This window comes from Equus przewalskii, chromosome 19 (assembly GCF_037783145.1).
Source record: "Equus przewalskii isolate Varuska chromosome 19, EquPr2, whole genome shotgun sequence".
Taxonomy (NCBI): domain Eukaryota; kingdom Metazoa; phylum Chordata; class Mammalia; order Perissodactyla; family Equidae; genus Equus; species Equus przewalskii.
In genome coordinates, this window is record NC_091849.1 from 58,252,535 (window position 1) to 58,269,188 (window position 16,654).

Genomic DNA, 16,654 nt, shown 5'->3' on the forward strand with positions numbered 1-16,654 from the left:
ATGGTTGATCCTATTCTGCATTAGTGATATAGTGACACCGGAACTTAATAACCAAAGAATAAACAAAATTGCCAAGTAACTCTGAAATCTTATCTTAAAAATGCCATATTGACTAATAGATGAAATTGGAAATTAAACCTGAAATAGTCTATTTAGAAAACAGTGCAAATAAGAAAATTGCATATTAAAGTGTGAGAATACAGGCAAAACAATACCCAGAGTAAAATCCATAGCCTCAAACCTTTCATTATTAAATACCAAATAAAACAATAAATTAACTGAGGGTTAACAGAGACAAAAATTAAAGAAAACAAAGAGCAAGACGTAAAATTTAGTAAAGTTAGAGAAAGAAATTCTATCATTAAATGTATAAAATACTCAATAAAAAGCAGAAAAAAACTTGAAAACTGATAAATACATGAATAATAACAACTTTCTTGAAAATAACAATGATTGTACAAAACTCTAGCTAGTTTGATCAGAAAGAATAAGAACAAGAGATGGGAATTGTAAAAAGGCTATAGGCCTAAAAAAGTCCATTGGAATTATTCCTAGAGTTTAAAATCTTTGGGAAATTTCAGATAATAGCACTGGAATCAAATTTAAATTCTCTGGGACCCACTCAAGTATATGGCCTTACCATATGATGGCATCACCTTCTTATTCCAGGGGCGAGTGGTCTCCAGAAGAGAAGGTTAGACTAGATGGGTTCATCATGCTGTGCTGAATGGTAGTTCATACTTGAAATTGAATCTCACGTCTCAGCATCCACACAAGCCCGCCCTCTTCATTAATATAATGTAATGGGTTAGAAGAGTGGTTCTCAACGTGTGATTCATGAACCAGCAGCACCAGCATGACCCACACCTGCTTGTCCCTAGAACTACTGAACGAGAAACACGCGGTGGGTGGGGCCGACAACCCGAGTTTTGGCAAAATCCCCAGGTGATTCTCATTAGCACTAAAGGTGGTGATCCTCTGGGCCAGAGACTCAGAGATATCTTTAACATAGAAATTTGATTGTAAGGCTAAAATTACCCAAAAAGATGATGGGGATCAAAAGAAAAAGAGATTACACCTGATATTAAAAGTGTGGTAACACATTACAAATTTCTGTAGGAAGCTCATGAGTTCACAGACGGAAGAGAAACCAGACTGAGGGGATAAAAGAGAGAGGGGTAGAAATCAGATGGAAGGGGAGAAAGAGAAGCAAGGTGAACCAAACGAAGGGAAAAGAAACCAAGTGGAAGAGGAGAGAGACTGGACAGAAGGGAAGCCTCCAGATGGAGGGGGAGAAAACTGATGGAGAGGGAGGAGCCAGACCGGGAGAAAGGGGTGGGGAGAGCTGGAAGAGGAGCACCCCCCCCACCTATTCTGCTTAATTAATTGTTGTAGAATAATAATTTTACCTGAACTCATGTTTCTTTCTCAATTTCAGTGGGATGAACTCTGCATCCCTGGGGAAAGTTCGACCAGTTAGTTCCTTCACATGTTACTGTGAGGAGTTTAGAAGTAGGACTCAGTATTTTGAAATGAGGAAACCCACAGGGTTCTTTGCAATTCAGTGGAAAGAGAAAGACCTCAGGGAAGATGCAGGCCTTCTGATAAAGTAGATTTGTAAATCTTAAGTTGGCTCTGATTTGAAAGAGGAAAAGAAAAGTAATCATATTCTTTATGCCCAACTGGAAAGTGAGTCATACCAACTTTATATCATATACCAATGGTAAGTACTATGCATATATGTAGTTTAACCACATGAAAAGCGTAGATATACATAGCTAACGATTGTACAATGTATAACCAATATACAGTCTTGATATATAAAATGATAGGTTGCTTATTGATTTTATGTGTGCACATATACATATGTATATTTATACACAAACAGGTTATGCATCAAATATCAAATGATATTTTCTGTTCTAACAGAATTAAGAAGAGTTAATTTTATTCTTTATTCTATTTTAGTTATAATTGCTGCTTAACGTTATATTTTCACTGAATTTGGAGGATATCCTATGTTATAAAAACAGGTATATATATATATATATATATATATATATATATATATATATATACTTTTTTCTAAGGTGGATATCTACATTTTAACCATGGCAGCACATTTTATGTCATTTTATTTTTACTAAGAACATGTTTGAAATGTAAAATATGAAGTAATAGAATTAACATTTTAGCAAGCTTACCAGAATTTGTGCACTTAAATATATTTTCATCTTTAGAAAGCTAATCTGGATGGCCATACGTTTATTCCAATGATATCACCATTTCCAGTTTTGGAACTTATCTTTTTAAATTGCCTCAAAAATCTTCAGCACATTATTTTAAACATCAACTAGGGAAAATATTTTTCATTTGAAGATGGAAATACAAATAACTCTTAGAATTGGGTCTGCTTAATAAAATGGGATATCAACCTGCATAAAACTTTTTCATTATTTTACTTAAAGTTAGATGTGATTTGAAATTGACAATATTATTTTCTTCTTGTGTGGTCCCTGTACTGCTTTTTATAAGGTAATTATAATAATGAAGTTTTAAAATTATTATGAACAATCACTTCAATGTAAGACCAAGCATAAAATCTCAAGTAACATAATTTTGAATGCTTAATTTCCGGTAGTTTATATCAAAAGCTGCATTATTACTACATAGCCACTGCGATTCTCATCCTCCATGACTTTACAGAGGTTAGAGTGTGTTTGTGATTTTATATATATTCTTTTAATCTCATAAACATTGCAACAGTAAATTGACTTAGAAAATACTGAAACCAAGTTTTATTTTTAAACTAAAGAAACAATTGGCACTCAGTGTGCTTAGGCAGCCAAAGAGGAGGTTGAAGGGCAGTGCTGAAGCTGTTTAGTAAAATAATTGGGAGGTTACAGCTGCCTGTTTTTCCGTTCAGAACTTTGACATATACATCATATTCTCAATGGTTCAGCCTGGCCTTATTGGCCTCATTTGCATGAGCCAAGGCTATGTAGTCAGCAATGTAATCGCCCGAAGAAGCAATCCTATTAATCCAAGTGAAGATATTTTCACTTTGCCAAATGAGAAAGCAGACTACAATACTCATCATTAGACACATTTGAGATACTTTAAATAAATGTATTAACAACACTATCCGATAGAGAATTTGACTTCTCAGGAAATACTTGCCTGTAAATCCTGGGACACATTTGCAGAAGAAATAGCCACTTGAATGTATGCCAGTTGTTCCATTTTTGCAGGGCACAGATTTACAATCTTCAGTTTCTATTTCACAGATGTTTCTTTCATATCTTTGCAGACAGCTACAGTTGCAATTGTGTAAACGGACCAGGCAGAGGCCATGCACTGATATACTCTCGTTTCCTAAGCAATCTTCAACATCGAGAATACAGAATCTGTCAATACGACCAAGATAATAGCTGCATCTGAAACATGCAAAAACAAGGAACCCAATTAGCCATATAATTTAACATATTTAAATATTTATCACATATTTACTTAAATACACAAGATAAGAAAAATAAGGATGGTTGTAGGTGCACTTTAAAAATATTCTTATAGAAAGTGTCCATACCTGGCAAAACTTAGTTTTGCTTATTGTGAAAAGTGATGAGTGAAAAGAATTTTAGCAACAGACAGACCTAGACTCAACTACGAGCTCTGCCACTTAATTGCTAGGTAACCCAGGACAGTATCAGTAATTTTGCTGAGGCTAAGTGACAGGGTGTGTGTGTGTCAGGATTTTGGTGAAAATATGCAGTAAAGTTTTATAGTGTGAGTGCCTGACAGTTAGCTTTTTGATTGTAATATAAACGCTTGACATTAAGCTTTTGATTGCCAAGTTATCTATTTCAGGCATTCATCTAGAATAAACACAGTGCCAGCTACACAAGGAGATAAAGAACCAGACGGACCCACCCATGAAATTCCCTTTTTAAGAAAGGGCTTGTTGACCCTTTAAGTGACCCTGATTTTCCCTTCCCTCATTTTAATTCCTGCTCGTATGTCTTAAATTCACCAATAGAGTGAACCAGGAAACCCTAGGCACCCCACCCCCGACCCCAATAAAGGCACAACCCTAGGTCTGCTCTCTCTCTCTTTACCTTGCAGAGCGACCTGGCTGTGTGGATCCAGGAGTGCCATGCACTCTCCAGGAACAATGGTAATAAAACTCGTTTTTCCAAAGTTCCTTAATGGTTGTTGCTGAGGTGTGTCTTCCATTCATAATAAGAACCTCAATGGCCAGTCCAAGGGCAATGTTGACTCTGCCTGGGGAAACATCTGTGGGGGCTGCCACCAGTAGTAGGGACCCAGGTGAGTGCCCCAGGCATTCCTAGGGGATCGCATCACTGTTGATAGGCTGAGACCAGCATAAAACAAGTTTGAAATAAAGTCTGCCTTCCGTACCTATGGTTCTGCATCCGCGGATTCAACCAACCACAATCAAAGGCTTACAATGGTTATGTCTGTACTAAAGATGTATAGAGTTTTTTTCTCATCATTCTTCCCTAAACAATACAGTATAACAACTATTTACATAGCATTTACATTGTATTAGGTGTTATAAGTAATTTAAAGATGATTTAAAGTATGTGGGAGCACGTGCATAAGTTATGTTGAAATACTAGGGCCATTTTATACTTTAAGTGACTTGAGCATCTGTGGATTTTGGTGTGTGGAGGGCCCTGGAACCAATCATCAAGGATACCAAGGGACAGCTGTCCCTAATCTCATGCCTAAGAAAAATGAGCTTTTAGTTAAGGATAGATTCTATTGATAGTATTCATTCATTCATTCATTGCGTGAATATATATTTGCTTTTTCTCTGTGACTGGCATTGACCTAAATGAACTGATACTGAGGTGAATGAGTCTTTGGCTTTACGTCAAAGAAAGCACGCTCTTCTTACCCTAACACAACTCTAATAGGTTTTATTGCAAATGCTGGAGCATCTCAGTTCTTCTGCAGCTTATAATGTAAGTTCTCTGAAGGCAGGAACAATGGCTGTCTTATTCATGTTGACTCCATAACACCTAACAGAGGCCTAGCATGTAGAGGGGACCTGAGAAAATTTCTTCAATGTATAATGATTGAATAAACAAATGAGATCTTGATAGACACTTAGAATGTGCAGGGGGGAAAGGTGATTAGTATAATGTAATACTCTCTGGAACTGGATTAATTACAAGTATTCTGGGAATTTGTAAGAGAGGAAATTAACCTAATCTTACATGATGGTGTAGGGGTGCAGAATTTGCTATCCTAAAATGTCTCTTTGGATTGATTATTTTTAAGAACAAAAGACTCCACAGGGAGGAACCTAGAAGGCCCATTTCCTCAAAGTCCTCTGCATGTCCCATTTCCTCTGCAAGATATGGCAAACATTTGTTTACCAAACATTTGCTTTTCTCTCTCCATGTGAACTGCCTTCCTCCCCTTTGAAGTCCCAAACCACTACCCCCAACATCGTCTTTTGTCTTTAGCTGAAGATGGTATTTAACGTGGTGGCTTTGGCTGTTTTGATGAGTCACTCAGTTTTCCTGGGTTTTCCCCATGTATATGTTATTAAGCTTTGTTTGATTTTCTCCTGTTATTCTGTCTCACGTCAATTTAATTCTTAGACCAGCCAGAAGAACCTAGAAGAGTAGAGGGAAATTTCTTCCTCCCTTACAATGGGATGATGAGGAGAAGGAGTGTCGTGATATATTCTGTGTGTGTATCTACTATTATGTATAACATAATATTATGTATAACATTATTCAAGTTATTCAAACTCAATCTTTCACACAATGTAATTATTCACTGAAGACATAGATGAAGGGCAATGCCAAGTATTCTTTAGGTTATTTTTTAAAAAAGCTGTATTAGTTTGAATTTCTAAATATCTATATCCTTGAGTACATGACTCTAATTCATGATTCATTATTTTTACATTTTTAATTATAGATTTCAATGAATTTGAAAATCTTGATGAGATTTTGCTTTAATAGCATAATTTTAAATAGGAATTTAATTAATTCCAATGGTAATTTTAATTTATCTAATATTTTCTGGTAATTTTTAATGTCATTTTCTCTATTTCAAGATAATTGTGAAATATAGTCTGTGTTTCATATAAATGTATTTGAAATATTTGGAGGCTTAATCACAAGAGCCAGACTGGCTATCAACAAAGAAGGAATACTCTTCTGGAGTTAGACTTCAGGTTTTTTTTTTTTTTTTTGAGGAAGACTAGTTGTGAGCTAACTGCTGCCAATCCTCCTCTTTTTGCTGAGGAAGACCGGCCCTGAGCTAATGTCCATGCCCATCTTCCTCTACTTTATATGTGAAATGCCTACCACAGCATGGCTTGCCAAGCAGTGCCATGTCCACACCCGGGATCCGAACTGGTGAACCCTAGGCTGCCAAAGCGGAACGTGTGAACTTAACCACTGCACCACTGGGCCAGCCCCTAGACTTCAGTTTTTAACTTGTGTTTTCTTCATTTTGTACACACACACATCATTTCAGTACCTCAATTATTCATTAAATATAATGAACAAACATTCTTGGGACTTCTCTATATGCTAGTTACCACCTTAGATTATGTGGATTATGAGATGCCATTTTAATATAGTTATACATTATACAATATGCCCACATTTATTCCTTTGAATTTTGTATATACATACGTAGAAAGTATAAGAAAAAGAAAGCATAAAGTGAGAAAGAAACCTAAATCATAGTGATAATCTTAGGTCTAGAGTAAAGTGTGTGATTTTCAAGTATCCTTTGCCAACTATTCAAAGGGCACTTAAGATTATCATATAAATATGTCAATGAGTTGAGAAGAGCAATGTCAAATCACTTTGCTTGTTATTATTAATGAAAATTAACCTAGTGAACCTAAGTCATTACACTCACAAATTTATATGATGGTAGGTGTTAGAAGCCAGAAAGAATGTTGAAGTTCAATTAGTTCAAACCTTTCTTCTTGTAGTTGTGGAAAATTTGGCCATTTAATGCAATTTCCCGAGGATCGCTGAGACTGCTAATGGCAAGCAGTATAGCTGATGCATTGATATATTCAAAGCACTGGCCTTGAAGAGGGAACCTTGGTTCTAGTTCTTCTATAACTTATTTCATAAATAAGTTTCCATAAATAAGCACCCTGGTTTCCTCATCTGTAAAATTCTCAGTAGCACATCTATGTCACAGAAGAGGATTGAATGTATTGATTACTGGGCAGCTGTTTTGCCAGCTAAATCAAATGTTCATAGGTTTACCTGAATTAAAATTATAGGTATTACTTCCTTTTAATTTCGCCATGCTCTGTTTAACCATATTCTGTAGATTAATTATTAATAATGCTCATTCACTTTGAAAAGGTTTTATGGTGGATGGCGAATTACATGGTGTCCTACATGTATTTCCAAAAGAATTATGTAGTTGTGTGCCTCAACCATACCAGTTTCGGTCATGATGCTATTGTCCCATGAGAATAAAGAGAAAGAAAAAAAAGCTTTTCTAAATGGATAAGATATCCTGTGCGAGAATATGAAGGCCTATTGTTATTTAATTCTTCCTAAATTCATCTCTAGTTAACTGAAAGCTCAATAGACCAGGAAATGATGGAGCGATCCAGAAAGATATGATCATGGCAAGAGAATTGGAACCTTGCAGATAAAGAGTGGCCGTTTCAGCATATCTTTCGGAAAAAGAATCTGCGGTATTTACTGATAGATTAATTGTAGGAGGCAGGAGAAGAAATTAATGTAGAATGACTCCTTCCTTCTAGGTCTTAGCAGTTTGGGGACTGTGGCACCTTTTACTAAGAGGAAGAATTGGCAGGAAGAAATTTTGAGTGGAAACTAGAAATTAGCATTCAGCCATAACAAATTTGAGAAACTTGATATGCAGTTTGTAATTCCAGCCTTGTTTTAACTCGCATCTCTCTATTACTATTTTTCCTATTCTATTTTTTAAAATCTTTTCTAAGTCAAATTGTTATGTCTTTTAAACAGCATAGAATAGGGTTTGTTTTAGTTCAATATCTGAGCTATTTTAATAGGTGTTAATTACAGACACATCCCTGTATGAGTGTGTGGGTAAAATCCTTTTGTTTCGTGTTTTGCTACGTGAATTACGTTTGATTTCTTTGTTTTATGAATTAGCTTGTGGCATGATTGATATAATTTGCAATATTTGTCAGGTTTCAATCTTCATTTAAAGTTTATATAATCTACTTGGCCTTCTATTTCTTGACTGAACAACTTCAGAGATTACTTGATGTCTTGCGATAAAGATTAGAAAATTAGAATATTTCTATATCTTCCTTTTTTTCTTTGATCTTGTAACTTTGGTTCATTATATCTTTAGTTTTTTATTTCTGCTGATTTTGCTTCAAATTTCAAATAAAAGACTTAAATCTATATCGCTTTATTCCTCTTAAGAAAAATAAGAAAATTCATACATTTATTTTTCATCTTAATTCCCTTGTTTCTAAGTTTATTTTTTTGGTATAATGAACGTACTCATGATTTTAGGATTAATTTTATATCCTCGTTTAAGTAGGCTTGACATTCATCTCAATTCATTTCTGGGGCTTTTCCTTCCATCTTTGGCAGGCTTCAGGCCATGAATAATATTCTGGGTTTTGTTTCTTTGTTTTGTTTTCTTAAAGAACTCACAACTTCTATATTCCTTAAGTATTTCTTGAGTTTGCCTACTATATTTAAAATTTGTCTGTTACATTTATAAAAAAACTTGGATGGAGTATTATGCCCTACTGAATACACTGAAAGCATGTGTTAAATAACTAAGAAATTTCTATGGCACTAATAAATTAGAAAAGAAATCTTTGATAATTTCAGTTTAACAATCAAATTTTATTTTGGTTAGCCTCTGTAGACTATTATAGAAAAGATTTAGTACTTTTTTGTATTTAGATGTCTTTTCTTATATTTTTATTGTGAGATCATCATCTTGTTATAGTCTTATTTTAACTGGTTTAACATCAATTTAAGTCAATAAAATATAAAAGAGAAGGAAAATATCTCAAAACTATCACTAAAAATATCTTTAATAGTAATATATGATATATGAAGGTGATTATACATAAACCCATGTGTCTATACATATAATTGCACAGAGTAGTGATTCTTCCAAAGTTCTCTCTTGTTTCAATATAGCAGCCTTTGCTCTAGTTGAGAACACATGAATATCCCCTTCAATTTGCTCACATCCCCATGCTTGAGAAAAATCAGATCTCTTACTTCTGACTTTTAGACATAGCCCTCATAATCTTCAATATTTAATTCCTTAACATCTCTCAAAACAGATACTCTAAACCAAATCTGATTTCTATCTTCTTTTTATAATATATTTCTGATTTTTTGACACCCTCTTTATGTCATACAATGGAATTTATGGCTATAACCAGCTATATACCTAATATTTTTTAAAATCAAGATAATGCCTACCTCTAATACAAGAAGATATAAGAGGAAACTAATTTGTACTTGAATACACACACACACACACACACACACACACACACACACACACATATATATGTTTTTTAAACAAGTATTTATTTGGGAGGTGACCAGATAGCTGGATCCTACATCAAACCAAACTCAGTTTGCATTATGAATAGAATCTAAATGTGAATGTTCAGGAGGCAGAGGTCATAGTCAATAAGAGTTGGGTTCTACATGATAGTAAGATATACGCCAAGGACAAAGAGGATTAAATGAATAGTACCCATTTCATAATCAGTACAATAACAAAAATGATGATGATGATCACTTACTGAGCATTTTCTCTGAGCTTTTTATTAAATTTAACTAATTTAATCCTCAAAATATCCATTGAAGTAGGATGCTTCCTTTATTCCCATTTTACAGAGGGAGAAATTAAGGCATGAATAGATTACTTAGCTGCCTAACGTCACACAAACAGTAAGCACTGGAGCAGAATTCTGACCCAGGCGTTCTGAAGAAGCCCATGCTCCTTGATACCATGCTATCTATGGCTACATGTTGCCTCTCAAGTTTATTCTAGACAGGTAGATCCACTGTAGAAAATTTGGAAAATATAGAAAAGCAGAAAGATAAAAATAAAATTACAGACAATTGTTTCACTCAAACCAGATCCCAGAAGAACTTGTGAAATTTATAAGGTAGGAATTTTCAATCTTTGTTTTAAAATTGAAAGAACTATAACTAATAAATCAGAAAGGCTACTCAAGGAATTGCATGAAAAAGAAAGGAAGAAGGAAGGGAGGGAGGGAGAGAGAGAGGAAAGAAAGAAAGAGGGAAGTAGACCATGATGTACACAAGATTTTTCTCAATCCAAAGCACTCTATTCTAAGAATCCAGTTAGCATAGGGATTTATTTCAGGATCAAATTGTGAGATCTAAGGACAATTCTATTAGAGTGTATGTAATTGAATATATTAACGCATAAAAATACTAAGGAATGACTGAACTAGGAGATACATTGAAGTGGTTAGGCATTCGCAGCCATGCACAATTACCGTGGGTGTGGCAACTATAAATAATGACTGATAATAGCAGTGCGGCACTGGAAATTCAAAGAGGATGATATGATTTTCCAATATGGTTAACAAATTCTAATAAATTTCTCAATAAAACATAATATTTCCTTGATTAGCATGAAAATTTCATTCCTGGAAAACACAATGATTATTAAAGTTTTGTAAAAATATTTCATGTCAGCATGTAAAACAAAGATCTTGGCTCAGATATTTATAAAACGTTTTATATCCACATTAATGTATGATGAGACTTTTGGAAATTGTATAAACCGTGGAGTACTTTTTGATATTGTTCATAGAACTATCCTGTGCATTGAAAGGTGTATAACATTCATCATCTACCACTCACTTGCTAAATGCCAGCTGTTTCAGCCAATTATACTGAATACTAGGATGACCCTAGTAATTTCCAAAACATTCCCAGAATGCAAAATCATCCCTTTGAAAACCATTGACCCAAAATAAATTTCTCCAATTTACAAAACCTCTCACCACTTTCACCCAATCATGTACTAGTATGTCAAGCATTTTTCATCATAATTCATAATAAGCATGTAAATGCTGACATACATGTGTATATGGATATCCAGTGCTAAGGTAAATTGCTATTAAATAAATGCTATTCAGTGACAAGTACATCAATTTTGTAAATACCAATAAAGTTACAGTGGCACACATATTTTATTTATAATTTTAAAATGTTCTTAAAATTTCACAGAACTTTGAGAAAATAAATTGGACTAAAAGACTTCATGAATGTATCACTAACTTTATTATTAAATAAATTAATTTGAATTGTACTAAATTTGACACAAGTGAATGACATGCTTAAAAGGACAAAGCGGAAATGTATTAGGTGAAAGTCTGTAAGTTGAAAATATGGTCTCGTTTTTAAATATTGTGATTTAATAGTTTTTTATTCATTTAGATCTTTAATGGAAAAATATTCTAGGAATAGAAGAAATTAAATATATGACTGTACTTATTATCCTCTTCCTAAGGTTATCCACATGCCTTATATATAGTGGATGCTCCATTAATATTGTTTCACTAAATGATCATCAAATATATTTTAAAATTGAGCTATGCTCAAGAGAAAGGTCATCTTAAAGGTTCTGAATAAACAGCTTCATGTAATTTCAAGTCTTAGAAGATAATTTGAAAAGCACTGCAAAAAGGTTAGGCCTATAAAAAGCTATTTAGATATTATGAAGTAAAATAAAAATCTGGCCCAGGTAGCACAAAATCATATAACATACATAAAAAAATTTTTATTGTTTGAGATATAGAATTAAAGCATGAAAAGTCATAGAGCCTGAAGCCATAATATAGTCAAACTTTGACTTTATATGCCTAACACATGTATTGGTTTGCACTCAAAGGAAAAAAAGTGTACACGAGAGAATTGTGTACACAGCAGCTAAGTTTCACCTTATACTACAGCTGAAAACTAATTATACAAAAGCGCTTCCTTTAATGAGGTTTATTATAATTAATTTTTGACATGCATATGGAATTTACAATGGCGTCTACTTTAGAATTGCTTAAACAAGTTAAGTAATGACCTCTATATTGTTTTACTATAAAGCTTAAAGAAGCAAGGTTATCTCATTTTCCAAGGCACAATAACGACGACAAAAGATTATCAGAGCATGAAAATTCAATAGACAAAAAGATGCAGCCGCTACAAACAAATGTGATTTAGTGGTATCAAGACTAACCAAAAACAAAACACATGCATACATACACACACACACAATAAGCCACTTTTATATGCAGTCCAGTTTCTTTTTTGTTTTTTTTTTATCTGAAAATAAAATGTAACACAAAAACTTTTGCCCAGGAGGCAGAAAAGTTTGTATGGTACATCCAAAATTTAAAATTAGACACAAAACAAGAAATTCAACTTCTGAATAAAAATAAAGTCATTTATATCATGGCAGAAATGGCAATAGTCTTAGAAATTAATAACCATTAGACTTCCTGGTTCAGAAATAATTTAAGAAAATCCTGATCAAAATATATTAGATTTTTGTGGCAAATTCACACACAACTATATTTATACAAGCCTCTTGACTCCATAGAAATAGGTTTTGAAACTATGCTTGATTTTATCACGGACTTTTATATTTTATTCTTTGAAATAGAACTCTTGCTTATAACTGAAAAATAATGTTTTGGTTATATTTAGCATTACATGGAAAATGTGAAACTCCTAAAATAGCCTGTAAAGGAAACAGATTTCATTTGAGCTTCCAGAAAGAAAGACAAAAAATTCATTGCTATAACACAAACTACTTGTATGTTTAGACAGTGAAAATAATAGTTGTTTTAGTAATTTAAAAAGGTAATTTTCTTTCTAAATGAAATGGAATAACCATGAGATGTGTTCTGAGAATATTAATTTACCTATGGATGGTGCATTACCTAGGGACAGTTTTCAGGTCTCATTTCCTCAACATTTTGCACGATGTTTTCCAATTAGGGAGTACTCAATAAATGTTTGATAAATGTGTGAATGGATAGATTTTATTTGGTTATGATTGTTCAGGCCACAAGTAGTGACTGGTGATTTGAGCATAAGTTTGAAGCTACATGAATGGACTGGAGCCATGAACACTTCACAGTCTGGGCCTGGTGCTGTGAAATTATGATCCCATACGTACCCAAAACTGTCCTGAAGTCTTGAGTGACATTATGCCTGGTAGGGCTTTTTCCCCCAAGAAGATTTTCCAAATTCTCATAAAATATTTTTGAATATTTTAGGGTAAAAATCTGGTAATAATCAAACCTGTGTAAAATACTTCACTTACATTAGGCACTTTAAGCTGCACTGATAAAAAGTATATTTCAATAGAAAAATGTTTATACATTAATTATCAATTATCTGTTAAGATTCTTAGTATTGTTATTGTTAGTGTCTTTCATTCTAAAGAAATCCTTACATTTTATATTATTACAGTGATAGGATTGTTTTCTTTATAAGTTGTACCTTGTGAGTTTGGTTTTAAAAGTTCTCCATCCCAAAATTGCAAAGATATTTTTCTGCATTTCTTTCAGCTATATCATAATTTTGCCTTAATTTTATGTCTCTGAACACATTCAGTCTGCCTCTATGTAAAGTGTAGGGTTGCAATCCAGTTTCATCTATGGTCTCACAGTGAGCCATTTCCCCCATACCATCTACTAAACAGCCCTGTGTCTTTCCATCAATCGTGGCCAAATTTCTCATACATCAAGATCCCAAATGTCCATGAGTTGTGCTCAGAGCTCTCTGCTGGCCTGCTCTTTGTTTTTACAGTGGCACCATATGGGTTTTGTAGTCCATCATGCCAGACGGCACATGAAGTCCCACACCATATTCTTCCTTTTCAAAGATGACTTAGCTATCTACAAAATATTCTTTTATATAGCTTTTAGAACATGTTGATGAATTTTTTAAATAACATGCATGATGTTTAGTATAGCATTGAATGTGTGAATTAACTTGGGAAGTATTTGTACATTGGCCGGATTAAGGCATAATAGCTAAACCTATGGATTATATATTCCCATGCTTTCAGAACATCTATTATTTTCTCTTTCATTGAAGTTAACAGTGTAATAGAGTTTTTAAATAGAGAACTTGAGCATGGTTTGCAAGATAATTCGAAGATTTTGCATATATTTTGCTATTGTAGGCGATATATAACAATTTCTAGACATTGTGACTGATATAGAGAAGTATTGTTAATTTTATATGAAGTACTTGTATTTACAAACTTTGCTAGGCTCTATTTAGTATTAATTATGAGACAATGTCATGAAATCATAAAAATATTGATAATTTTAACTGTAAAAATTCCAAAATTTTCTGGATATCAAAACTATTGCCATAAACAAAGAGAGAAACACAAAGTCAGAAAAAAAATGAAGTTATAACAGAACAAAAGATAATTTTCTTAATAAAAAGTCATGAAAATAATTGTTGAAGCAAATATTTATTGAGGTCTACTACATGTATCATTTGTGACTGACTTCTTTCCCACAACATGTTTTCAAGGCTCATCCATGTTGTGGTATGCATTAGTAATTCATTTCTTTTTATTGTTGGATAATATTCCATAGCATGAAGATAATGCATTTTATTTATACATTCTTCACCAGTTCATGAGTATTTGGGTTATTTCATAATTTTGACTATTATGACTAAAACTTTACAAACATTAGTGTAGAAGTTTTTGTGTAGACATATATTTTCATTTTTCTTGAGTATATATTAGAAATGGAATTGGTGGGATCATATGGAAAGTATATAATTAACCTTTTCAGGAACCGACAGATTCTTTTTCAAAGCACCTACAGGCATCATTTTCCATTTCACCAGTAGTGTATGAGGTTTCCAATTTCTCTAAATCCTCACCAATGCCAATATTTTGTATTAATCTTTCTTTTTGATCATATTACTGATACTAGTGGATGTAAAGTGTTATCTCGTTTTCATTTGCATTTCCATTCTTTCATGCTTAAATATAATTTTTTTCTCTTCTGTATTCCTTAAATATTCTTTGTCAGGTTGAGGAAGTTCTACTGTACTCTTCATTTGTTGATCATTTTTGTTGCAAAAGGGTGTTTGATTCTGTCAAACACTTTTTATCCCACATCTATTGAAATTATCATCTGTTTTCTTTCTTTCCATTATTCTATTGATATTGTATTTACATTAATTGACTTTAGGATGCTAACCAACCTTACATTCCTGTGATAAATCCCACTTGGTCATGGTGTATTATGCTTTTCATATGTTGCTGGGTTTGTTGAGCTGTAATTGTGTTGAGAGATTTATGTTCAGATTAATAAGACATATTGGTTTGCAGTTTTCTTTTCTTGTGATGTCTTTGATTTTGTTATCATTGTGATACTGGCCTTACGGAATAAGTTGAGAAATCCTCCCTCATCTGTTTTTGGAAGAGTTTGTGAATAATTTCTATTAATTCTGCTTTACATACTTGCTAGCATTCCCCAGTGAAGCCATTTAGGCCTGGACATGTCTTAGTTTAAATGTTTATCGATTTGTTATGTTACTAATTCAGTCTTTTTACTTGTAATAAAATGTATTCATATTTCTATTTCTTCTTGAGTCAGTTTTAGTAGTTTGTATTTTTCTAGGAATATCCCCATTTAATCACAATTTCCGAGATTCTTGGATATACATGTGTACATAGTATTTCCTTATACTCCTTTTTCTTTCTGTAATTTCAGTAATAATGTCCCCTCCCTCATTTCTGATTTTAATAATTTGATTCTTCTTTATTTTTCTTAGTTATCATAGGTAAGGTTTATTCATTTGTTAATCCTTGCAAAGGACAGACTTTTGGTTTTGTTGAAATTCTCTATTGTTATCTCTACTCTATTAATTTCACTATACAGTTTATGATTTCCTTCCTTTTGCTTTAAGTTTAATTTTCTCCCTTTCCATTGTATTAAGGTGGAAGTTTAGGATATTGATTGGGATCTTCCTTGTTTTTTAACATAGACATTTACAGCTATAATTTTTATTCTAAGATCCACATGACCTACATCTCATGAGTTTAGGCATGTTGTATCTTCATTTTAGTTAACCTCATTTAATTAACTTGATTGAGTTAAGTTAGAAAATGATTTTTTAATTTCTCTGTGATTTCTTTTTAGTTCATTCGTTTATGTGAATTGTGTTATCTAATTTCCACATATTTGTCAGTTTACCAAATTGCTTATTACTTTTGATTCCTAATCTCATTCTATCATGGTGAGAAAACATACTTTTTATTATTTCAGTCTTTTTAAATGTACTGCAGGTTGTATTATCATATGGCTCATGTTGGAAAATGTTCTACATGCATTTGAGAAGAATATTATTCTGCTCTTGCTGAGCGGAGTGGTCTATAGATATCTGCTAATTCTAGTTGATTTATAGTGTTGCTTAAATCTTCAATATATTTGTAGATCTTCTGCCAAGTGTTATATGCACTATTGAAAGTGGAGTATTAGAATCTTCAACTATTATTGTTAAATTGACTATTTCTCCCTTCAGTTCTGTTAGCTTTTGTTTTATGTATTTTGGGTCTCTGTGGTGAGGTGCAT